A 23,483-nucleotide genomic window follows, 5' to 3' on the forward strand; every position below is an offset into this window, starting at 1 on the left:
CCGACATGTTTATTTCCAATGCGGTTCTTCTCTAGCCAGGGACTTTTGTTTGCGCCCACGATGGGCGGGGCTTAGAGTTTCGCGCGCTCAGACTCGCATTTACTATTCAGAGCCTGTCTTGGAGCAGCATGTGTCTACGCTCCGGTGTGGCCTAAGTCGCTTGGGTTCAGTCATCACAAGCGGCTTTAGGAGCACCGTTTCCACGTCTAGTCAGTGTTCGATTGGGGCAGGCAGGTGCCACAGCAGAGCTGTGGTGAGGTGCAGAGGGTTAATTAAGGCCTAATTTTGTAATTATTCGTTCATACACTTACAGTATAAACTTGTCAAAGTATTTGAGTGCTTCCAAATTACTGCAGTTTTATTGTAAAGTGGCAAATGCATATATGATTTTACTTTTTAAAGAGACAGTACACTCGTTTTTCAGCAACTTTGCTTATTAAAATTTGTTGAATTTTTAGTATAAAACGACCAATATTGCTAGTTTGTTTGTCATGGCTGAACTTCAGGAAAGTACATGCTCTATGTGTCTAGATGCCAATGTGGAACCCCCTATTACCTTTTGTCCCTCATGTACTGAGAGGGCTTTACAATGTAAAGAACAAATTTTCTTTAATGCAAGTATGTCTAAGGATGCTTCTCATACTGATGAGAATCGGGGTATGCCACAGCTTTCTCCCCAAGCGTCACAACCTTTAACGCCCACCCAAGTGACGCCGTGTTCCTCAACCGCGTCCACTTCATTCACTCTGCAGGATATGGCTGCAGTTATGTCATCCACTCTTACAGAAGTTTTATCTAAGTTGCCAGTGTTACAAGGCAAATGCAGCAGGTCAGAGGCCCATGTGGTCCCTGCGACTTCTGATGCTTTGAGCTATCTCCAATGTACCCTCCCAGGGCTCTGAATTGGGGGGGTAGGGAGACCCTGTCTGAGGGGGAACTGTCTGACTCAGGAAGTGCGTTGCCCCAGACAGATTCGGACGTCATGTCTTTCAGATTTAAGCTTGAACACCTCAGTCTGTTACTGCGAGAGGTTTTGATGACTCTGGACGACTGTGACTCTATTGTGGTCCCACCAGAGAAATTGTGTAAGATGGACAAATACTTAGAGGTCCCTTCTTATTCCGATGTTTTTCCAGTTCCTAAGAGAATTTCGGAAATTGTTACAAGGGAATGGGGAAGACCGGGTATTCTGTTCTCTCCCTCCCCTATTTTTAAGAAAATGTACACTATAGCTGACACCATCCGAGGCTCTTGGCAGACGGTCCCTAAGGTGGAGGCAGCTATCTCTACTCTGGCGAAGCGTACGACTATTCCTATTGAGGACATTTGTGCTTTTAAAGACCCCATGGATAAGAAGTTGGAGGGTCTTCTCAAAAAACTCTATGTTCATCAAGGGTTTTTATTGCAACCAGCGGCCTGAATTGTAACAGTCACGACTGCAGCTGCTTTTTGGTTTGAAGCTCTAGAAGAGTCTCTTAGGACTGAGACTTCCTTGGAGGAAATACAAGATAGAATTAAGGCCCTTAAGCTGGCTAATTCTTTTATTACGGATGCTGCCTTTCAGGTCACCAAATTGGCGGCTAAGAGTTTGGGATTCTCGATCTTAGCACGGAGAGCCCTATGGTTGAAATCTTGGTCTGCGGATGTGTCCTCTAAATCCAAGCTTTTGGCTATTCCTTTCAAGTCAAAGACCCTATTCGGGCCTGACTTGAAAGAAATCATTTCTGACATTACGGGAGGTAAGGGTCACCTCCTCCCTCAAGATAAGGCATCTAAGCAAAGGCGACGACAAAATAATTACTTTCGTAATTTCAAAGGAGTCCCCCCTTCCTCTTCTGCTAAACAGGAAGGGAATTATCCTCAAGCCAAGCTCACCTGGAGACCCAACCAGGCTTGGAACAAGGGTAAACAACCCAAGAAGCCCGCTGCTGCTCCCAAGACAGCATGAAGGGCAGCCCCCGATCCGGGACCGGATCTAGTAGGGGGCAGACTTTCTCTCTTTGTCCAGGCTTGGATAAGAGACGTTCAGGATCCCTGGACACTAGAAATCGTGTCCCAAGGGTATCAGTTGGAGTTCAAAAATTCCTTCCCAAGGGGAAGGTTTCTTCTTTCACGATTGTCTGTAGACCACATAAAGAGAGGCGTTCTTACGTTGTGTAAAAGACCTCTCCACTATGGGAGAAATTTGTCCCATTCCAGAACAGGGGCAGGGGTTTTACTCAAATCTTTTCGTGTTTCCCAAAAAAGAGGGAACTTTCCGACCCATTTTAGATCTCAAGAGTCTAAACAAGTTTCTCGGAGTTCCATCCTTCAAGATGGAGACTATTCGGACAATTCTTTTTATTGATCCAGGAGGGTCAATATATGACTACCGTGGACTTAAAGAATGCATATCTTCATATTCCTATCCACAGAGATCATCACAAGTTTCTGAGGTTTGCCTTTCTGGACAAACATTTTCAGTTCGTTGCCCTTCCTTTCGGGCTGGCCACGGCACCCAGGATTTTCACAAAAGTTCTAGGGTCTCTGCTGGCTGTTCTCAGGCCGCGGGGCATTGCAGTGGCGCCTTATCTGGACGATATTCTGATCCAGGTGTCGTCTTATCAGCTGACAGTCTCATACTGACATGGTTCTAGCCTTTCTAAGGACTCACGGGGGGAAGGTGAATCTAGAAAAGCATTCACTAATTCCACAAACAAGGGTTCCTTTCCTGGGAACTCTAATAGACTCTAACCATGAAAATCTTCTTGACGGAAGTCAGAAAGTTAAAGATTCTGAATTCATGCCGATCCCTTCAGTTCAATCCTCGGCCATCAGTGGCTCAGTGCATGGAGGTAATTGGATTGATGGTGGCGGCAATGGACATCATTCCGTTTGCTCGTTTTCATCTCAGACCTCTACAACTGAGCATGCTCAGACAGTGGAATGGGGATTGTGCAAATTTGTCTCCTCAGATAGATCTGGATCAGGAGACAAGAGACTCTCTTCTTTGGTGGTTGTCGCAGGATCATCTGTCCCAAGGGACGTGCTTCCACAGACCCTCATGGGTGATAGTGACAACGGACGCCAGTCTACTAGGATGGGGTGCAGTCTGGAATTCCCTGAAGGCTCAGGGTGTGTGGACTCGGTCGGAATCTCTACTTCCAATCAATATTCTGGAGTTGAGGGCAATATTCAATGCGCTTCAGGCTTGGCCTCAGTTGGTTTCGGCAAAAGTCATCCCATTTCAGTCGGACAATATCACGACTGTGGCTTACATCAATCATCAGGGAGGAACAAGGAGTTCTCTAGCGATGACAGAAGTATCCAAGATAATTCAGTGGGCGCAAATTGAACGCTTGATTTTATCCAAGCGAGGGTTCTCTGATTAGGTCATTGATACCTTGATTCAGGCACATAAGCCTGTTACTAGAAAGATTTATCATAAGATATGGCGTAAATATCTTTATTGGTGCGAATCCAAGGGTTACTTATGGAGTAAGATTAGGATTCCTAGGATTTTGTCCTTTCTCCAAGAAGGATTGGAGAAGGGGTTATCAGCAAGTTCCTTAAAGGTACAGATTTCTGCTTTATCTATTTTGTTACACAAACGTCTGGCAGATATTCCGGATGTTCAATCCTTTTGTCAGGCTCTGACTAGGATCAGGCCTGTGTTTAGACCTATTGCTCCTCCTTGGAGTTTGAATTTAGTTCTTAAAGTTCTTCAAGGGGTTCCATTTGAACCTATGCATTACATAGATATTAAGTTGTTATCTTGAAAAGTTTTATTTTTGTTTGCTATTTCTTCTGCTCGCAGAGTTTCTGGGCTTTCGACTCTACAATGTGATTCTCCTTACCTTATTTTTCATTCTGATAAGCTAATGTTACGTACTAAACCTGGTTTTCTTCCTAAGGTTGTTTCCAACAAAAATATTAACCAGGAAATTATTGTTCCTTCATTGTGTCCCAATCCTTCTTCTAAGAAGGAGCGTCTGTTACATAACTTGGACGTGGTCCGTGCCCTGAAGTTTTACTTGCAGGCGACTAAAGAATTTAGTCAATCATCTTCATTATTTGTTGTTTTTTTCCTGAAAACGTATGGGCCAGAAAGCTACAGCTACCTCCCTTTCTTTTTGGTTGAAGAGTATCATCCGTTTTGCATATGAGACTGCTGGACAGCAGCCTCCTGAAAGAATTATGGATCATTCTACTAGGGCTGTGGCTTCCTCGTGGGCATTTAAAAATGATGCTTCTGTTGAACAGATTTTCAAGGCTGCAACTTGGTCGTCTCTTCACACTTTTTCCAAATTTTCCAAATTTGATACTTTTGCTTCGTCCGAGGCTGTGTTTGGGAGAGAGGTTCTTCAAGCAGTGGTTCCTTCCGTTTAGGTTCCTGTCTTGTCCCTCCCTTTCATCCGTGTCCTATAGCTTTGGTATTGTATCCCATAAGTAAGGATGAAATCCGTGGACTCTTGTAAAAGAAAAGGAAATTTATGCTTACCTGATAAATTTTATTTCTTTTACGATATGACGAGTTCACGGCCCACCCTGTCATTTTCTAAGACAGGTCTTTATTTTTGATAAACTTCAGTCACCTCTGCACCTTGGATTTTCCTTTCTCTTTGCCTCCTCCTGCTGACCAGGAGGCGATATCCCATAAGTAAGGATGAAATCCATGGACTCGTCATATCGTAAAAGAAATACATTTATCAGGTAAGCATACATTTCCTTTTATCTTTTCTCTGTCTGTATTACAAATCCCAGTATTTAGAGAGGACAATAGAAAATAAACATTTTATTACACGTCATTTCTTTTTTTGTTTTGTTTTTTTGTCACTTGGAAAATTGTTTACTAAGTCGGTGCAGTACAGAAAAGTTTTCTACTCCTGTATAAAATAAAGTTAAAGGGACAATATACACCATTTTTTATATAACTGCATGTAATAGACACTACTATAAAGAATAATATACACAGATACTGATATAAAAATCCAGTGTAAAACCGTTTAAAAACTTAGAAACTTCCAGTTTAGCTCTGTTTAAAAGGTTACTGGAACACCCACTGCAAGTGGGAAATATCAGACACTCCCCCCTTCCTCTGCATATGAAAAGACCCTTTACACAAACGGAAGCAAGCTGGAGTAGGTATACGTCGTATTCTCCTAAAACTTTGGGGCTTGGTTAGGAGTCTGAAAATCAGAGCAATGTTATTTAAAAATAAGCAAAACTATCCATTTAAAAAACCAAAAAAAAACAAAAACTTTATAGGCTATATAAATAGATCATCTACAAAACATTTATGCAAAGAAAAAACTGTGTATAATGTCCCTTTAACTGTACAAATAGAAGTGGTAAAAGTATTAGCAGCAATCAGTGATCCAAATGCTATACTGAGTTCTCTTAATGTTCTTACATTATTCCAGAAACCAAGATCATATTCCATTTCAGCTCATTTGCTTTAGAAATATAGGCAGTCATGGCATCTGATTTGGAAATACCTTTCTTTAACCCCTTAATGACTGGACCATTTTTCCGTTTTCTTACCCTTATTTTTACATTTCTGCAGTTAGTGTTTAGCTGTAATTTTCCTCCTACTCATTTACTGTACCCACACATTATATACCGTTTTTCTCGCCATTAAATGGACTTTCTAAAGATACCATTATTTTCATCATATCTTATAATTTACTATAGAAAATATATAAAATCTGAGGAAAAATGGAAAAAAACACACTTTTTCTAACTTTGACCTCCAAAATCTGTTACACATCTACGACCACCAAAAAACACCCATGCTAAATAGTTTCTAAATTTTGTCCTGAGTTTAGAAATACCCAATGTTACATGTTGTTTGCTTTTTTTGCAAGTTATATGGCAATAAGTACAAGTAGCACTTTACTATTTCCAAACCACTTTTTCTCTTGTTAAGTGTATCCAGTCCACGGATCATCCATTACTTGTGGGATATTCTCCTTCCCAACAGGAAGTTGCAAGAGGATCACCCACAGCAGAGCTGCTATATAGCTCCTCCCCTCACTGCCATACCCAGTCATTCTCTTGCAACTCTCAACTAAGATGGAGGTCGTAAGAGGACTGTGGTGTTTTATACTTAGTATATTTCTTCAATCAAAAGTTTGTTATTTTTAAATGGTACTGGAGTGTACTGTTTATCTCAGGCAGTATTTAGAATAAGAATCTGCCTGCGTTTTCTATGATCTTAGCAGAAGTAACTAAGATCCTTTGCTGTTCTCACATATTCTGAGGAGTGAGGTAACTTCAGAGGGGGAATAGCGTGCAGGTTTTCCTGCAATAAGGTATGTGCAGTTAAAATAATTTTTCTAGGGATGGAATTTGCTAGAAAATGCTGCTGATACCGAAGTAATGTAAGTAAAGCCTTAAATGCAGTGATAGCGACTGGTATCAGGCTTATTAATAGAGATACATACTCTTATAAAAGTGTATTTCTCTTGTTAAGTGTGTTCAGTCCACGGGTCATCCATTACTTATGGGATATATTCTCCTTCCCAACAGGAAGTTGCAAGAGGATCACCCAAGCAGAGCTGCCATATAGCTCCTCCCCTCACATGTCATATCCAGTCATTCTCTTGCAACCCTCAACAAAGAAGGAGGTCGCGAGAGGAGTTGGAGTTTTTACTTAATTATTCTTCAATCAAAAGTTTGTTATTTTAAATGGCACCGGAGTGTGCTGTTTTTTCTATCTCAGGCAGTATTTGGAAGAAGAAACTGCCTGCGTTTTCTATGATCTTAGCAGGCGTAACTAAGATCCACTGGCTGTTCTCGACATTCTGAGGAGTGGGGTAACTTCAGAAAATGGGAATAGCATGCGGGGTCCCCCGCAAATGAGGTATGTGCAGTACAATATTTTCTGGGAATGGAATTGACTAAGAAAACACTGCTGTTACCCGTATGATGTAAGTACAGCCTTAAATGCAGTAGTAGCGACTGGTATCAGGCTGATAAATGTATGCACAGTAGAGTTATTTTCTAGGGACTAGAATTTGACTGAGAAAATACTGTTAATACTGAAATAATGCTAAGTGATAACTTTGCATGACATTAAAAAAGTGTGTTTTTAAAACGTTTACTGGCATGTTATTCGTTTTGTGAGGTACTTTGGTGATAAATCCTTTTGGGCATGATTTTTTTCCACATGGCTAACGTATATTTCTGCATAGAAACCGTTATATCAGGTCTCCCACTGTTGTAAATGAGTGGGAGGGGCCTTTTTTAGCGCCTTGTTGCGCAGTTAAAATTCTAGCACAGTCTTCCTGCTTCTTCCTCCTTGATCCAGGACGTCTCTAGAGAGCTCAGGGGTCTTCAAAATTCGTTTTTGAGGGAGGTAATCAGTCACAGCAGACCTGTGACAGTGTGTTTGACTGTGATAAAAGCGTTAAATCTTAATTTGATATCCGTTTTTGGGTACTGAGGGGTTAATCATCCTTTTGCTAATGGGTGCAATCCTCTGCTAATTAATACATTTAAAGAATTGTTGACTATAACTGAATAGTTCTTTGTTATGCAACTGTGTTTTTAAAAGCGCTGCAGCGTTTTTTATATTGCTTGTAAACTTATTGAAAGTAATTTCCAAGCTTGCTAGCTTCATTGCTAGTCTGTTTAAACATGTCTGATACAGAGGAATCTGCTTGTTCATTATGTTTAAAAGCCGATGTGGAGCCCAATAGAAATATGTGTACCAATTGTATTGATATTACTTTGAATAAAGGTCAATCTGTACCGATAAAGAAATTATCACCAGACAACGAGGGGGAAGTTATGCCGTCTAACTCTCCTCACGTGTCAGTACCTAAATCTCCCGCTCGGGAGGTGCGTGAGATTGAGGCGCCAAGTACATAAAGGCCCTTACAAATCACTTTACATGATATGGCTAATGTTATGAAAGAAGTATTATACAATATGCCCAAGTTAAGAGGCAAGCGCGACAGCTCTGGGTTAAGGACAGAGCGCGCCGATGACACGAGAGCCATGTCTGATACTGCGTCACAATTTGCAGAACATGAGGACGGAGAGCTTCATTCTGTGGGTGACGGTTCTGATTCGGGGAGACCGGATTCAGAAATTTCAAATTTTAAATTTAAGCTTGAGAACCTCCGCGTGTTGCTAGGGGAGGTGTTAGCGGCTCTGAATGATTGTGACACTGTGGCAATCCCAGAGAAATTATGTAGGCTGGATAAATACTATGCGGTACCGGTGTGTACTGACGTTTTTCCTATACCAAAAAGGCTTACAGAGATTATTAGCAAGGAGTGGGATAGACCCGGTGTGCCTTTTTCCCCTCCTCCGATATTTAGAAAAATGTTCCCTATAGACGCCACCACATGAGACTTATGGCAGACGGTCCCTAAGGTGGAGGGAGCAGTTTCTACTTTAGCCAAGCGTACCACTATCCCGGTGGAGGATAGCTGTGCTTTCTCAGATCCAATGGATAAAAAATTAGAGGGTTACCTTAAGAAAATGTTTGTTCAACAGGGTTTTATATTACAGCCTCTTGCATGCATTGCGCCTGTCACTGCTGCAGCGGCATTCTGGTTTGAGTCTCTGGAAGAGGCGATTCGCACAGCACCATTGGATGAGACTTTGAGCAAGCTTAGAACCCTTAAGCTGGCTAATGCGTTTGTTTCGGATGCCGTAGTGCATTTAACCAAACTTACGGCTAAGAATTCCGGATTCGCCATACAGGCGCGCAGAGCGCTATGGCTTAAATCCTGGTCAGCAGATGTAAATTCTAAGTCTAAACTACTGAACATTCCTTTCAAAGGGCAGACCTTATTGGGGCCCAGCTTTAAGGAAATTATTGCTGACATTACTGGAGGTAAGGGCCACACCCTTCCTCAGGACAGGGCCAAATCAAAGGCCAAACAGTCTAATTTTCGTGCCTTTCGTAATTTCAAGGCAGGAGCAGCATCAACTTCCTCCGCTCCAAAACAGGAAGGAACTATTGCTCGTTACAGACAGGGTTGGAAAGGCAACCAGTCATGGAACAAGGGCAAGCAGGCCAGAAAGCCTACTTCCGCCCCTAAGACAGCATGAAGACAGGGCCCCCTTTCCGGAGATGGATCTAGTGGGGGGCAGACTTTCTCTCTTCGCCCAGGCTTGGGCAAGAGATGTACAGGATCCCTGGACGTTGGAGATTATATCTCAGGGATACCTTCTGGATTTCAAAACTTCTCCTCCACAAGGGAGGTTTCATCTGTCAAGGTTATCAATAAACCTAGTAAAGAAAGAGGCATTTCTACAATGTGTACAAGACCTCTTAGTGATGGGAGTGATCCACCCAGTTCCGCAAGCGGAACAAGGGCAAGGGTTTTACTCAAATCTGTTTGTGGTTCCCAAAAAAGAGGGAACCTTCAGACCAATCTTAGACTTAAAAATCTTAAACAAATTCCTAAGAGTTCCATCGTTCAAGATGGAAACCATTCGGACCATCCTACCCATGAACCAAGAGGGTCAATATATGACCACAGTGGACTTAAAGGATGCCTACCTTCACATACCGATTCACAAACATCATTATCGGTACCTAAGGTTTGCCTTTCTAGACAGGCATTACCAGTTTGTAGCTCTTCCCTTCGGGTTAGCTACGGCCCCGAGAATTTTTACAAAAGTTCTGGGATCACTTCTGGCGGTACTAAGACCACGAGGCATAGCGGTGGCTCCGTACCTAGACGACATTCTGATACAAGCTTCAAGTTTTCAAAATGCAAAGTCTCATACAGAGATAGTTCTAGCATTTCTGAGGTCGCATGGGTGGAAAGTGAACGTAGAAAAGACTTCTCTGTTACCACTCACAAGGGTTCCTTTTCTAGGGACTCTTATAGATTCTGTAGAGATGAAGATTTACCTGACGGAGTCCAGGTTATCAAAGATTCTAAATGCTTGCCGTGTCCTTCACTCCATTCCAAGCCCATCAGTAGCTCAGTGCATGGAAGTAATCGGCTTAATGGTCGCGGCAATGGACATAGTGCCATTTGCGCGCCTGCATCTCAGACCGCTGCAACTATGCATGCTAAGTCAGTGGAACGGGGATTACTCAGATCTGTCCCCTTTGCTAAGTCTGGACCAGGAGACCAGAGATTCTCTTCTCTGGTGGTTGTCACGGGTTCATCTGTCCGAAGGAATGACCTTTCGCAGACCAGATTGGACGATTGTAACAACAGATGCCAGCCTACTGGGCTAAGGAGCAGTCTGGAACTCCCTGAAGGCTCAGGGATCGTGGACTCAGGAGGAGAAACTCCTCCCAATAAACATTCTAGAATTGAGAGCAATATTCAATGCTCTTCTAGCTTCGCCTCAGTTGGCAACACTGAGGTTATTAAATTATAACTCCAGTCACCACTGCACCCTATAGTTTCTCCTTTCTCGTCTTGTTTCGGTCGAATTACTGGATATGACATGTGAGGGGAGGAGCTATATGGCAGCTCTGCTTGGGTGATCCTCTTGCAACTTCCTGTTGGGAAGGAGAATATATCCCATAAGTAATGGATGACCCGTGGACTGAACACACTACAAGAGAAATAAATTTATCAGGTAAGCATAAATTATGTTTTTAAAACGTTTGCTGGCATGTTTAATCGTTTTTTACATATGTTTGGTGATAAAACTTATTGGGGCCTAGTTTTTTTCCACATGGCTGGCTTGAATTTGGCCTAGAAACAGTTCCCTGAGGCTTCCCACTGTTGTAATATGAGTGGGAGGGGCCTATTTTTGCGTTTTTTTGCACAGCAAAAATTACAGACACAGACATCCAGCTTCTTCCTGCATGATCCAGGACTTCTCTGAAGGGCTCAAAAGGCTTCAAAAGTCGTATTGAGGGAGGTAAAAAGCCACAGTAGAGCTGTGGCAGTTGTTGTGACTGTTTAAAAAAACGTTTTTGTCATTTGTTATTCCTTTTTTGGTATTAAGGGGTTAATCATCCATTTGCAAGTGGGTGCAATGCTCTGATAACTTATTACATACACTGTAAAAATTTCGTTAGTGTAACTGCATTTTTTCACTGTTATTTCAAAATTTGGGAAAATTTGTGTTTCTTAAAGGCGCAGTAACGTTTTTTTATATTGCTTGCAAACTTGTTTTAAAGTGTTTTCCAAGCTTGCAAGTCTCATTGCTAGTCTGTTTAAACATGTCTGACACAGAGGAACCTACTTGTTCATTATGTTTGAAAGCCATGGTGGAGCCCCATAGGAGAATGTGTACTAAATGTATTGATTTCACCTTAAACAGTAAAGATCAGTCTTTAACTATAAAAGAATTATCACCAGAGGGTTCTGTCGAGGGGGAAGTTATGCCGACTAACTCTCCCCACGTGTCAGACCCTTCGCCTCCCACTCAGGGGACGCATGCTAATATGGCGCCAATTACATCAGGGACGCCCATAGCGATTACCTTGCAGGACATGGCTGCAATCATGAATAATACCCTTTCAGAGGTATTATCTAGATTGCCTGAATAAAGAGGCAAGCGCGATAGCTCTGGGGTTAGGAGAGATACAGAGCGCGCAAATGCTGTTAGAGCCATGTCTGATACTGCGTCACAGTATGCAGAACATGAGGACGGAGAGCTTCAGTCTGTGGGTGACTCACAGATTTCTAATTTTAAATTTAAGCTTGAGAACCTCCGTGTATTGCTTGGGGAGGTATTAGCTGCTCTGAATGACTGTAACACAGTTGCAATTCCAGAGAAATTGTGTAGGCTGGATAGATACTATGCGGTGCCGGTGTGTACTGACGTTTTTCCTATACCTAAAAGGCTTACAGAAATTATTAGCAAGGAGTGGGATAGACCCGGGTTGCCCTTTCCCCCACCTCCTATATTTAGAAAAATGTTTCCAATAGACGCCACTACACGGGACTTATGGCAGACGGTCCCTAAGGTGGAGGGAGCAGTTTCTACTTTAGCAAAGCGTACCACTATCCCGGTTGAGGACAGTTGTGCTTTTTCAGATCCAATGGATAAAAAATTGGAGGGTTACCTTAAGAAAATGTTTATTCAACAAGGTTTTATGTTACAGCCCCTTGCATGCATTGCGCCTGTCACTGCGGCGGCATTCTGGTTTGAGGCCCCGGAAGAGGCCATACAGACAGCTCCATTGAATGAAATTATTGACAAGCTTAGAACGCTTAAGCTAGCTAACTCATTTGTTTCTGATGCCATTGTTCATTTGACTAAACTAACGGCTAAGAATTCCGGATTCGCCATCCAGGCGCGTAGGGCGCTATGGCTTAAATCCTGGTCAGCTAACGTGACTTCAAAGTCTAAATTACTCAACATTCCTTTCAAGGGGCAGACCTTATTCGGGCCTGGCTTGAAGGAAATTATTGCTGACATTACTGGAGGCAAGGGTCATACCCTTCCTCAGGACAGGGCCAAATCAAAGGCCAAACAGTCTAATTTTCGTGCCTTTTGAAATTTCAAGGCAGGAGCAGCATCAACTTCCTCCGCTTCAAAACAAGAGGGAACTTTTGCTCATTCCAGACAGGCCTGGAAACCTAACCAGTCCTGGAACAAGGGCAAGCAGGCCAGGAAGCCTGCTGCTGCCCCCAAGACAGCATGAAGGAACGGCCCCCTATCCGGAAATGGATCTAGTGGGGGGCAGACTTTCTCTCTTCGCCCAGGCATGGGCAAGAGATGTTCAGGATCCCTGGGCGTTGGAGATCATATCTCAGGGATATCTTCTGGACTTCAAAGCTTCTCCTCCACAAGGGAGATTTCATCTTTCAAGGTTATCAGCAAACCAGATAAAGAAAGAGGCATTCCTAAGCTGTGTGCAAGACCTCCTAGTAATGGGAGTGATCCATCCAGTTCCGCGGACGGAACAAGGACAGGGATTTTATTCAAATCTGTTTGTGGTTCCCAAGAAAGAGGGAACCTTCAGACCAATCTTGGATCTAAAGATCTTAAACAAATTCCTCAGAGTTCCATCATTCAAAATGGAAACTATTCGGACCATCCTACCCATGATCCAAGAGGGTCAGTACATGACCACAGTGGACTTAAAGGATGCCTACCTTCACATACCGATTCACAAAGATCATCATCGGTTCCTAAGGTTTGCCTTTCTAGACAGGCATTACCAATTTGTAGCTCTTCCCTTCGGGTTGGCCACTGCCCAGAGAATTTTTACAAAGGTTCTGGGCTCACTTCTGGCGGTTCTAAGACCGCGAGGCATAGCGGTGGCTCCGTATCTAGACGACATCCTGATACAGGCGTCAAGCTTTCAAATTGCCAAGTCTCATAAAGAGATAGTTCTGGCATTTCTAAGGTCGCATGGGTGGAAAAGAGTTCTCTATCACCACTCACAAGAGTCTCCTTCCTAGGGACTCTTATAGATTCTGTAGAGATGAAAATTTACCTGACGGAGTCCAGGTTATCAAAACTTCTAAATGCTTGCCGTGTCCTTCATTCCATTCCACGCCCGTCAGTGGCTCAGTGCATGGAAGTAATCGGCTTACTGGTAGCGGCAATGGACATAGTGCCATTTGCGCGCCTGCATCTCAGACCGCTGCAATAATGCATGCTAAGTCAGTGGAATGGGGATTACTCAGATTTGTCCCCTCTACTAAATCTGGATCAAGAGACCAGAGATTCTCTTCTCTGGTGGCTTTCTCGGGTCCATCGGTCCAAGGGTATGACCTTTCGCAGGCCAGATTGGACGATTGTAACAACAGATGCCAGCCTTCTAGGTTGGGGCGCAGTCTGGAACTCCTTGAAGGCTCAGGGATCGTGGACTCAGGAGGAGAAACTCCTCCCAATAAATATTCTGGAGTTAAGAGCAATATTCAATGCTCTTCTAGCTTGGCCTCAGTTAGCAACACTGAGGTTCATCAGATTTCAGTCGGACAACATCACGACTGTGGCTTACATCAACCATCAAGGGGGGACCAGGAGTTCCCTAGCGATGTTAGAAGTCTCAAAGATAATTCGCTGGGCAGAGTCTCACTCTTGCCACCTGTCAGCGATCCACATCCCAGGCGTAGAGAACTGGGAGGCGGATTTTCTAAGTCGTCAGACTTTTCATCCGGGGGAGTGGGAACTCCATCCGGAGGTGTTTGCTCAACTGGTCCATCGTTGGGGCAAACCAGAACTGGATCTCATGGCGTCTCGCCAGAACGCCAAGCTTCCTTGTTACGGATCCAGGTCCAGGGACCCGGGAGCAACGCTGATAGATGCTCTAGCAGCTCCTTGGTTCTTCAACCTGGCCTATGTGTTTCCACCGTTTCCTCTGCTCCCTCGACTGATTGCCAAAATCAAACAGGAGAGAGCATCGGTGATTTTGATAGCGCCTGCGTGGCCACGCAGGACCTGGTATGCAGACCTAGTGGACATGTCATCTCTTCCACCATGGACTCTGCCTCTGAGGCAGGACCTTCTAATACAAGGTCCTTTCAATCATCCAAATCTAATTTCTCTGAGACTGACTGCATGGAGATTGAACGCTTGATTCTATCAAGGCGTGGCTTCTCCGAGTCAGTCATTGATACCTTAATACAGGCTCGGAAGCCTGTCACCAGGAAAATCTACCATAAGATACGGCGTAAATATCTTTATTGGTGTGAATCCAAGAGTTACTCATGGAGTAAGGTTAGGATTCCTAGGATATTGTCCTTTCTCCAAGAGGGTTTGGACAAAGGCTTATCAGCTAGTTCTTTAAAAGGACAGATCTCTGCTCTGTCCTTTTGCACAAGCGTCTGGCAGAAGTTCCAGACGTCCAGGCATTTTGTCACGCTTTGGTTAGGATTAAGCCTGCGTTTAAAACTGTTGCTCCCCCGTGGAGCTTAAACTTGGTTCTTAAAGTTCTTCAGGGAGTTCCGTTTGAACCCCTTCATTCCATTGATATTAAACTTTTATCTTGGAAAGTTCTGTTTTTGATGGCTATTTCCTCGGCTCGAAGAGTCTGAGTTATCTGCCTTACATTGTGATTCTCCTTATCTGATTTTTCATTCAGACAAGGTAGTTCTGCATACCAAACCTGGGTTTTTACCTAAGGTGGTTTCTAACAGGAATATCAATCAAGAGATTGTTGTTCCATCATTGTGTCCTAATCCTTCTTCAAAGAAGGAACGTCTTTTGCATAATCTGGACGTAGTCTGTGCCTTGAAGTTTTACTTACAGGCTACTAAAGATTTTCGTCAAACATCTGCCCTGTTTGTCGTTTACTCTGGACAGAGGAGAGGTCAAAAAGCTTCGGCAACCTCTCTCTCCTTTTGGCTTCGGAGCATAATACGCTTAGCCTATGAGACTGCTGGACCGCAGCCCCCTGAAAGGATTACAGCTCATTCTACTAGAGCTGTGGCTTCCACCTGGGCCTTTAAAAATGAGGCCTCTGTTGAACAGATTTGCAAGGCTGCGACTTGGTCTTCGCTTCACACCTTTTCAAAATTTTACAAATTTGACACTTTTGCTTCTTCGGAGGCTGTTTTTGGGAGAAAGGTTCTACAGGCAGTGGTTCCTTCCGTTTAAGTTCCTGCCTTGTCCCTCCCATCATCCGTGTACTTTAGCTTTGGTATTGGTATCCCACAAGTAATGGATGATCCGTGGACTGGATACACTTAACAAGAGAAAACATAATTTATGCTTACCTGATAAATTTATTTCTCTTGTAGTGTATCCAGTCCACGGCCCGCCCTGTCCTTTTAAGGCAGGTCTAAATTTTAATTAAACTACAGTCACCACTGCACCCTATGGTTTCTCCTTTCTCGTCTTGTTTTGGTCGAATGACTGGATATGGCAGTGAGGGGAAGAGCTATATAGCAGCTCTGCTGTGGGTGATCCTCTTGCAACTTCCTGTTGGGAAGGAGAATATCCCACAAGTAATGGATGATCCGTGGACTGGATACACTACAAGAGAAATACATTTATCAGGTAAGCATAAATTATGTTTTTTCAAAATTAGCGCTAGTTACATCGGGACACTGATATCTGTCCGGAATCTCTGACATGTATATATGTTTTTAGAAGACAATCCAAAGTATTGATTTATGCCCATTTTGGTATATTTCATGCCACCATTTCACTGCCAAATGCGAGCAAATAAAAAAAATTGTTCACTTTTTCACAAATTTTGTCACAAACTTTAGGTTTCTCACTGAAATTTACAAACAGTTTGTGCAATTATGGCACAAATGGTTGTAAATGCTTCTCTGGGATCCCCTTTGTTCAGAAATAGCAGACATATATGGCTTTGGCATTGTTTTTTTGGTAATTAGAAGGCCACTAAATGCTGCTGTACACCACACATGTATTATGCCCAGCAGTGAAGGGGTTAATTAGGGAGCTTGTAGGGACCTTGAAGGGTTAATGTTAGCTGTAGTGTAGTATACAACCCAAAGTATTGATCTAGGCCCATTTTGGTATATTTCATGCCACCATTTCACCTCCAAATGCGAGCAAATAAAAAAAAAAAGTGACTTTTTTCACAATTTTAGGTTTCTCACTGAAATTATTTACAAACAGCTTGTGCAATTATGGCACAAATGGTTTTAAATGCTTCTCTGGGATCTCCTTTGTTCTGAAATAGCAGACATATATGGCTTTGGCGTTGGCGTTGCTTTTTGGCAATTAGGAGGCCGCTTAATGCTGCTGCGCACCACACTTGTATTGTGCCAAGCAGTGAAGGGGTTAATTAGGTAGCCTGTAGAGAGCTTGCAGGGTTAATTTTAGGTTTAGTGTAGAGATTAGCCTCCCACCTGACACATCCCACCCCCTGATCCCTCCCAAACAGCTCTCTTCCCTCCGCCACCCCACAATTGTCCCCACCATCTTAAGTACTGGCAGAAAGTCTGCCAGTACTAAAATAAAAGGTGTTTTTTATTTTTATTTATTTTTTTAAATTATTCAGCTGTGATGGACCCCTGCCTTAACCCCCAACTTCCCTAATCCCCACTCCAAACAGCTCTCTAACCCTCCCCACCTACCTATTTGCCACCATCTGCCAGTACCCAGTTTTCCCCAAAAAATAAAGTTTTTATTTTTATTAGTTTTTTCTGTAGTGTAGCTGCCCCCCAATACCCCCACCCCCTATCCCTATTAGATCCTATTAATTTTTTTTTTAAAAACGTTTTATGCCCCCCTCCCTCTTAACAGTAATCATTGGGGGCAGTGGTTGCTGCGTGCACGCGCGCACACGCAGGCCCCCCCTCCGCGCGCCCCCAGCATACGGCGTGCACAATGCACTTACAGGAACCGGATGCCGGGTAGCGATGGGCCGCCCACCCTCCTCCCTTGTAAGCTTCCACCCACCATCGAACGGCACCATCGCTACCGGTGCAGAGAGGGCCACAGAGTGGCTCTCTCTGCATCGGATGCTTTTTAAAGGGTATTGCAGGATGCCTAAATATCGAGGCATCACTGCAATACCCTGAGAGCTGCTGGAAGCGATTGCGATCGCTTCCAGCACTCTCTTCGACAACTGTTTTTGAGGGACGTACCTGGTACGTCGGTTGTCATTAAGGGATTCAATTCCATGCTTCCCTCTTTGCTTTTTCCTTCAGATCTAGACCTCCAGGACATTCTATATTTATGTCCCCAACAGTTGACTGCTTGTTAAGGCCATACAGCTCCTTCAGTTCATCATCAGTTGGTTTGGTTTTCAGCTTCTTTACATCCTGTGCTGCCTTGTCAAAGTTGGCCTGGGGAGATATGTCAGATGCAGGATGTTGCAGATCAGCTGGCGGTGATAATAGTACAGTGCTACTCCAACACTCGTATAAATGCATTTTACGTTTAAGTAAAAACAATTTTTGCAATATTCTTCCATTGGCAAAAATGCTTCTAGAAAAAGTTATTATTGATTCAGGGGCATTTGCACATATGCTACATGTGACTAGCTGTTCAGGATTCAAACATTATGCCTGCTCAGAGAACTGGTGATGGTGTGTATTGTTTCAGTGAAGACTTAATTTGTGTCATAAAAACACTGCTGACTCTCTAAAAAGGTGTTGTGTGCAACAGGCACTCACAAAATAGGTGCATATGTCCCTGAAAAATAATACTAACTTTTAGCAGAAGACTTTTTGCTAATAGAATTTTAATACAAAAATGTATTTATTTAAAATGTAAATACACCCATGCATATTCCAATTTTGACCTTCCTATCCCGTTTAGTATTGAAATTTTGAGTATAGATAGTGGATTCAACATGAAAAATCAACTACTTCATTGAACAAAATAAAGATATGAGGTACCAGCAAGATGGAAGTTTTATTTTTTAGGGTAATGATCGATTTTTATGGAGCTTTTGGTTGTTGTGGCGATTATCTGTTTTTCTTTTGGAGTAAGATTTGAGGATCGTTCTCCTATTTGTTGAAGTAGTGGGGATCTGTATTGGAGTCAAATTCTAAAAAAAGTTTATAGAATAGTGATAAGTGTCTTGCTGCAGTCCCAGAGCTACAATTTTGCTCAAATGTAGTGAAAGGGCAAAGGAAATTGGTCTTGTGCTTATGTGAGTAACACAGTTTCTTACTTGGAAATATGATAGCCAGTGTTTGAATGGGTGACTAAATTCTTCAAGTTCTATCAGATATTAACCAGAATGGCTAATTTTAAAAATTGGAATTTTACATGTGAAGTCTGAAGGGGTATTGGGTGAAGGTATTTTACAAAGGGGAGATTCAGATTTCTTTCCTAAGATAAAGAGAGTCCACAACGTCATTCAGTTACTAGTGGGAATATCACTTCTGGCCAACAGGAGGAGGCAAAGTGCACCACAGCAAAGCTGTTAAGTGTCACTCCCCTACCCATAATCCCCAGTCATTCTCTTTGCCTCTGTCAATGGAGGAGGTGAAGTTTGGTGTCTGAAGAAATGAATTCCTTTTTTGGGTACTTTTCCGTGCAAACAAGGATTTGGGTTTAGCTGAGTCCACATCAATCTCTTCAGTAGAGTAGTGGTGGCTTTTAAGCAGTTAGGAAGTTGTGAGTTAGTCCTTGTTTTGTTTCCTAACACATTGCTGCCCATAGTATAGAAAGCCAGAGTTGGTTACTCTGTTCTTTCTTTTTCTACAGGTCTCTGTAGGGAGTATGTGTCCTTTCATTCCTTTGTGAGCTTGTTTTCTTGCTAGACTGCTGGTAAGTGCTTTTGTCTTCTAGGTCTTGGAGACTTTCACTTCAGAAGAATATGTCATATGCAGTAGATGGGGACATTTTTAAAATCCTTTTATACAGGATTTTCTTTGGCAGTGGGCAGGCACATTATGTATGTTGAGACTAGGGGTTAATCTTCCCTTTATTGCAACGTTTTTCCTCTTTGGGCTTATTTTGTTGAAATACTTTATTAGTATGTGTGTGGCTTATGTTTTATACAGGGATTTATGTATAAACTTAAAATTTGACAGTTGGTTTTCTTTGCTTGCTTAGCTAGAACAGGCTAACTGACAGACTGCTTGAGCGTTTGTGTAAATTAAGCTCCGGTGTTGTAGGCAGAGGGAAACGCCCGCCTTTTACTTGCTGCGTAGTTTCTGCTCTCTGCCGGTCATGTGACTTCTTTCTGCTGTCGGATATTCATGGAGTGGAGCGGCGTCTTTGATGTTCAGTCTCTTCAGTGTTGATCTACTATATGATCGTTTTAGAGACTTCTGGCAGCCACATTGTGTATAAGTGTTACGGTAAGGCACCTCAGCCTGTCTGAGGTGTAGGGGGCCTGATTGGTTTATTATTTTAGAGAATTTTTGCATAACGTTAAGTGACTGTGGTATTAAAAATTCTTAAAGTGACCGTGTATTTAAAACATTTCTACAATTTGGGGAATATTTTATTTAGTATTATGGACCAAGACTCTGTAAATGCTTGTTATGCCTTGAGGCACAAATTGTTTTGCCTATGCAATTCTGTGCTGCATGCTTAGCTACAACACTTCAATTTAAAGATAAATTGTTGCCCTCTGAGCCCAATGTCTCTCAGGATGATGCTCTTCAGGCAATGCCACAGCTTTCTTCCCAAGCCTCCATGGTGTCACATATAGTGCCCTGCAGTTCTTCTCAGCCTCCTGGAGGAGTTTATTTGCCTGCAAATTTTGCTACACAGATATCTTCTGCTGCATTATCTGCTTTTCCTATGCTGTGAAAGCGCAAGAGGAAAATTAAACATTCAGATAGTAAGGTTTCTGTTCCACCTACTGCTACGCAGGTTGCCCTCCCTCATAAGTCTGAGGAGGAGGATACATCGGTAGCCTCTGAGGATGAATTCGGGCAGTATTATTCCATCATCTGATACTGAAGAAGTAAACTTCAGATTTAAGCTTGAACACCTTTGTGTACTGTTAAAGGAGGTATTGGCTACTTTGGACAACTCCGATACTTCTGTCATTGTCAACCCTAAGACGTCTAGTAAACTTAATAATAAATACTATTATGTTCCTTCCTCTGTGGAAGTTTTTCCTGTCCCAGACCATGTGACGGAGATTATTTCACAGGAATGGGAGAAGCCAGGGATTACTTTCTCCCTGTCTCCGGTATTTAAAAAGATGTTTGCCGTTGCTGACTCCATTAAAGATTCTTGGCGCACAGTGCCTAAAGTAGAAGAGGCTATTTCTACCTTGGCTATCCTATAGAGGATATCTGCTCCTTTAAGGATCCCATGGACAAAAAGCTGGAAGTTTATTTGAAGAAGATGTATGTTCAAGGTCTTTAATGGCAACCTGCAGTTTGTATTGCCACAGTAGCAAGTGCGGCATCTTATTGGTGTGACGCCTTGTCTGAATCAATTTTAGTAGAGACTCCGTTGTGGGAGATACAAGATAGGACTAAGGCTCTCAAACTACCCAACTCCTTTACTGGGAGCCAAGATGTCTGGCTTCTCTGTCCTAGCCCGTAGGACATTGTGGCTAAAATCTTGGTCAGCTGATGTTACCTCTAAGTCCAAGCTTCTGTCGCTTCCTTACAAGGGTAAGACCTTGTTCGAACCTGGTCTGGCAGAAATAATTTCTGATATTATGGGTGTAAAAAGGTCTTTTCTACCTCTAGACAAGAAGAACAGACTCAAAGGACGTCAAAGTAATTTGTTGTTCCTTTCGTAACTTCAAAGGTCAAGTCTTCCTCTCCCTCTTCCAAGCAGGAGCAGTCCAAGTCTTCTTGGAAGCCCAATCAGTCTTGGAATAAGTGGAAGCAATCAAAGAAACCCTCAGCTGAGTCTAAGCATGAAGGGTCGGCCCCCGGTCTGGGATCGGATCAATTGGGGGCCAGATTTCCCTGTTTTGTCAAGCGTGGAGGCGAGATGTCCCAGATCCTTGGGCTGTGGACATAGTATCTCAGGGTTACAAAATTCCTCCCTGGAAGTGATTGTTCCAGTAAGGGAACAGGGTCTAGGATTCTATTTAAATCTGTTTGTGGTGCCCAAAAAAGAGGGAACTTTTCAACCAGTTTTAGACCTCAACAAGTTTTAGTGCCTCAACAAGCTTCTCAGGGTACCGTCCTTCAAAATGGAAACCATTTGTTCCATTCTTCCTTTGGTCCAAAAAGTGATGGTATGGTTGATATTTTTGGACTTTTATATACAATCTTTTCCCAGACTTTCATGGAGGCTGATATTAAATAGTCTGCACATACTTCATAAATTGCTAAGACATAAGGTCTTCTTCTAGACCCACCCATTGATTCTCTGCACGACCTCTATGCCAGTTCCAAACACGTACCAAATGGGAAGCTTAATAGTAGATTGATATATTAGGTGCTCCCAAGCCCCCTTTTCTTCTGTTAAGTGTGATCAGTCCACGGGTCATCATTACTTCTGGGATATTACTCCTCCCCAACAGGAAGTGCAAGAGGTTTCACCCAGCAGAGCTGCATATAGCTCCTCCCCTCTACGTCACTCCCAGTCATTCTCTTGCACCCAACGACTAGATAGGATGTGTGAGAGGACTATGGTGATTATACTTAGTTTTAGATCTTCAATCAAAAGTTTGTTATTTTAAAATAGCACCGGAGTGTGTTATTATCTCTCTGGCAGAGTTTGAAGAAGAATCTACCAGAGTTTTTGTTATGATTTTAGCCGGAGTAGTTAAGATCATATTACTGTTTCTCGGCCATCTGAGGAGAGGTAAACTTCAGATCAGGGGACAGCGGGCAGATGAATCTGCATAGAGGTATGTAGCAGTTTTTATTTTCTGACAATGGAATTGATGAGAAAATCCTGCCATACCGATATAATGTCATGTATGTATACTTTACACTTCAGTATTCTGGGGAATGGTACTTCACTAGAATTACACTGTAAGAAATACATAAAGCTGTTTAATAACTAGAGATTATGTTTAACGTTTTTGCTGGAATGTAAAATCGTTTTCATTTACTGAGGTACTGAGTGAATAAATGTTTGGGCACTATTTTTCCACTTGGCAGTTGCTTAATCTGTTTTTCTGACAGTTTCTGTTCTCCCTCACTGCTGTGTGTGAGGGGGAGGGGCCGTTTTTTTGGCGCTTTTACTGCATCAAATATTTCAGTCAGCAACTCATTGTATTCCCTGCATGATCCGGTTCATCTCTACAGAGCTCAGGGGTCTTCAAAACTTATTTTGAGGGAGGTAATTTCTCTCAGCAGAGCTGTGAGAATTATAGTTTGACTGAGATAAAAAACGTTTATTCTGTAATTTGTTTCCTGCTTTCAGAATTTGTTATCTTTGCTAATGGGATTAAACCTTTGCTAAAGTTGTGTTGTTTACAAGGATTGAGGCTATAACTGTTTCAATTTATTAATTTTCAACTGTCATAGATCTTCTGTGCTTCTTAAAGGCACAGTACGTTTTAATATTATTCTAATTGAATTGTATTTCCAAGTTGCAAGTTTATTTGCTAGTGTGTTAAACATGTCTGATTCAGAGGATGATACCTGTGTCATTTGTTGCAATGCCAAAGTGGAGCCCAATAGAAATTTATGTACTAACTGTATTGATGCTACTTTAAATAAAAGTCAATCTGTACAAATTGAACAAATTTCACCAAACAACGAGGGGAGAGTTATGCCGACTAACTCGCCTCACGTGTCAGTACCTACATCTCCCGCTCAGAGGGAGGTGCGTGATATTGTAGCGCCGAGTTCATCTGGGCGGCCATTACAAATCACATTACAGGATATGGCTACTGTTATGACTGAGGTTTTGGCTAAATTACCAGAACTAAGAGGTAAGCGTGATCACTCTGGGGTGAGAGCAGAGTGCGCTGATAATATTAGGGCCATGTCAGACACTGCGTCACAGGTGGCAGAACATGAGGACGGAGAACTTCATTCTGTGGGTGACGGTTCTGATCCAAACAGACTGGATTCAGATATTTCAAATTTTAAATTTAAACTGGAAAACCTCCGTGTATTACTAGGGGAGGTGTTAGCGGCTCTGAATGATTGTAACACAGTTGCAATACCAGAGAAAATGTGTAGGTTGGATAAATATTTTGCGGTACCGACGAGTACTGAGGTTTTTCCTATACCTAAGAGACTTACTGAAATTGTTACTAAGGAGTGGGATAGACCCGGTGTGCCGTTCTC

At 42.6% G+C, this 23,483-nt stretch overlaps 1 protein-coding gene across 2 annotated transcripts in view; it reads left to right on the plus strand.

Annotated features, from left to right (window-relative positions):
• GOLGA3 (golgin A3) overlaps positions 1-23,483 on the plus strand; it is a 213,751-nt gene that overhangs the window by 58,422 nt on the left and 131,846 nt on the right. The gene's annotated exons all lie outside the window — the stretch shown is intronic.

The sequence above is a fragment of the Bombina bombina genome, chromosome 2 (assembly GCF_027579735.1).
Source record: "Bombina bombina isolate aBomBom1 chromosome 2, aBomBom1.pri, whole genome shotgun sequence".
NCBI classification, from domain to species: domain Eukaryota; kingdom Metazoa; phylum Chordata; class Amphibia; order Anura; family Bombinatoridae; genus Bombina; species Bombina bombina.